We start from the raw sequence: 3,774 nt of genomic DNA, 5'->3' as shown, positions 1-3,774 counted from the left end.
CAGTGAAAAATATTTGTACTTAAAATATCGTTTTCATGAAAATGCATAAACTTCAAACATGGACATTTTCATATTCCTTTTTATGATGCATGAACTTAAAATAAAAACATTTTCATAATAATGCATCAACTTTAAGCATAAACATTTTCGTGACATGCATAACATAAACCTTAACCTTTTCCTTTTTCCTCAACATGACATGACATAAAACCATTTTAACATGATCATAAACATTTTTTTCTTTTCCTTTGTTGAATTCAGATCGTTAATTGTGACTTTCCTCAAACCTCAAAAGTCGATGGATCCATCTACATGTAACAACAGTACTGGGCGGCGGGGGACACCAGCAACACTCTCACCGGTCAACTTGGCACTGGCCTATCAAGATCGAATAGAAATACGATCGTCGGGGCTCCCTCTGGGGCCTTCTCCCATAAATGGGCTCCCTCTGGGGCCTTCTCCCCTCACGATATTCTCATTCTTACCTCAAACCTCATATCCTCATAACCTCATATTCGCAATAATGGAAACACGATCGTCGGGCTCCCACTGGGACCATCACCCTCACGACATCGCCATCATTAACGAATTAGTCACAATCACTTCACTTCCTTCAACGTTTTTTCATTCCCATCACTTTAGAAAAATCATGAATAATATTTGCATTTTTCATTTTTGAAACCAAGCATGCAACATGTATTTTAAATGTCTTCCTTAAATCATAAAAATCAAAATAGAGATTTAAAAATCATAATTTAATCATGAACAATTCATAAACATTAAAAATGACATTTAACCTCAAAACACGTATAATAACATTTTTACATATTAAATCGTAACCATCTAAAATTCCTTAAATATTTAAAATATCATTTTAACATATAAAATCTCCACAAACATCCATAACTATAAAAAAAATTAATCATAATAGCACATAAAACAGCGTTCAGGGCACTGCCATGACGTTTACTAATTTTTAGGTGTAAAAAGACCGTTTTAACCCTGGACGTAACATTTTACGTTTTTGTTTTTTTTTTTCTTGAATTCATTTACTCTAACATGTCCCAAATAATTATTTAAGCCTAAATTAATTTTTCCATAATTTTATTTTGCCTAAATATTAAACTTTTTCATTTATCTTTAATTAATTGTTTTGACGGTGTTTTAATCCCGAAAAATCCAAAAATTTATTATAAATTCCTAAACTTTAAACTTAGCCTTATAATAATTATTTAAGATTAAATATAAATTTTCATAATTTTATAAAGCTTAAAACTAGACGTTTCAATTAACTCGTTAATTAGCGTTTCGTGCGGCGATTAAATCACGGATAAATCCAAAACTCGTTACTTTGATCCCAAATTTTTAACATAACCTTTTTATGATTTATTCTACCCTTCCAAGTCATGTGCCACCCCCGTGGACCCTTGGATCAATTTTCCCTTCTTTAATTTTCGTTTTTGACCCTCCGACGAACACACCGAGCCATCTCTCAATTTACCCGAGCCACCTCGAGCCAAACCCTAGCCAACCCACCTAGGGACCCTACTAACTAAGCCCAGCCCAAAGAACAAGCCCCTAAGTCGCTCAAACTCCCCTGGACAGAAGCACCAAATTCTGCATGTGTGTGGGGTGTGTTTCCTTTGGTGTTACGACTCCTAACTAGTCTAGGACTCTCCCAATCGAGCCACCACCGAGCCCACACGACCCTCACCATCCCTGTACCACGCCCAGCCCAAGCTCAGACCAACTCAATCCCTACAACCCAGCAGCAAGGCCACTGAATTCAGACAGCAACCTGTGCCCCTTGAAAGTGTACTCCACGTTTTTCTGTGTTTGGCTCGAGCCACCCTGCCCCAACTCATGACCAGCCTCTCTAGGGACCCTCATGCACCCTTAGAACCCATAGGACTCGACCCTAGCCCCAAAACCGAGGCTCTACACCAGTAGCAATTTCTGGCCAAGAACCCACCTACCATGGCCTCTACGTTTCTATTGCTAGGACTTAGCCAGCCACACCAGGACCTGAACCAACCTCTCTAGCACCCTTCTAGGACCCTAAGGACCTAACCTAACCCAGCCCAAGCCCCCTGGCCGAGCCCCTCCTCCCTGCACCTTCTTCTGAAACCTGCGCACACCTTGATCATCAATCTCGGGTGGAGTCCTAGCTTGCTAGGACTCCTCCCCAACCCTTGGTCTCGAGTCCTAGCGTGGCTAGGACTCTTCCCCCGACCCAAGCCAAGCCCCTGCCGTGGCCCAAGCCAAGCCATGCATCACAGCCCCTCACAACCGAGCCCTACATATACCATGACAGAATTTTGGTTCCAGCTTGTGTGTGCTGTGGTTGTGCAGTGTTTTGGTGTGTTCTTGGGGCTCTAAACTCACGTGAATTCATGCTTGTTCAAGTCCTAATCATGGCAGCCCTCTAGCACATATAAAAACATGATTTTGGAATAAAATAACACAAGTTTAACACCAATATACACATAGTTACGAAAATAAATTTGTGTGTCAAGTTTTCTTTCAAATCATGATCAAATAAATATTATGGTGTGATAGATGTTTGAAAGAAAGAAATATGGCGTGCCTTTGCGTATTAAACGCACGAAAACTTGTTGGCGATTGCGAAGAACGGTGGCACAAAGACGATGGCTTGAACCCCTAGAGCTTTCAAATTTTTTTCTATAAAATTGCTGTGTGCGTGTGTCTTGGAAGGAAATAAGAGTTTGAAGTGTGTAGGTGATTGAGGCGTGCATACGCAAGGGTTTAGGGTGGGGTTTTGCACTTTTAAATACTAAATAAAACACTAATCAAGGTTTAGGCCCATTAGAAAAATAAATTAGGCCCAAATAGCCCATTAGTGCTCAATTAAAATATTAAAATTAATTTTTGCTTAAATAAGTTTGTGAATTTATTAGCCGGGTTGCCATTGCAATCGTATTTTTGTTTAAATTCCACCACCGATAAAATTACGTCCCGGCGTATAAAATCACCTCAAAACCCCTTATTTTCAAAAATAATAAACAACATCACCCATATTTTAAATAATTAAAAAAAATTATTTAATAAAAACATTTTCTATTTTTCAGCCTTCGGTCTCCGTTCCTCGATCGCAACTTGAATAACTTTTAAAAATATATTTTAATGCAACAATGTAGAAAATATATTTTTAACATACCATTATGCACAACATAATTAATTCATGCAACTAAAACATTTAATTAAAAATACAGGAGAATTTAATAATTTATATGCATGTGGTTCGCGTGGACCTTTAAATTTTCGGGGCGTTACAATCTCCCCCCCTTAAATTGAATTTCGTCCTCGAAATTCGCTTATCCTTAATAACCCAAAGTTTATACTTAGCTCTAGTATCCCAAAAATCCAAGCTTTCGCTGCGCTACTCTGATCAAACTTAAGTTCTAGAATATCCTTACGTCTCTTTGATCCCAATTAATTTTGTCTTCTAAATCCTTATTTGCAAATGACAACTTAAAAAGACCCATAATTACTTAATGTTATATTATTATAACCTCGAATTTCAATTTTTTCTTACAATTCCCAATATAAAAATATGGATGACCATACTCATCTTATATTATTTCTCTTATATTATACCTAAAATATTCATCAACTTAACAAATTTCAATCTTAAAATCCCAAAGACATCCGCTAACGCTTAGATTTTTCAAGCCTAATATCGATTCATCCTTAAAAATCCTTAATTAAAATTCCTTATAACCTTATAACCCAAGATATCCCAAGGTTCCAAAT

This window comes from Primulina tabacum, chromosome 12, assembly GCF_025594145.1.
Source record: "Primulina tabacum isolate GXHZ01 chromosome 12, ASM2559414v2, whole genome shotgun sequence".
In the NCBI taxonomy this organism is placed as follows: domain Eukaryota; kingdom Viridiplantae; phylum Streptophyta; class Magnoliopsida; order Lamiales; family Gesneriaceae; genus Primulina; species Primulina tabacum.
This window is presented reverse-complemented; position numbering follows the sequence as displayed.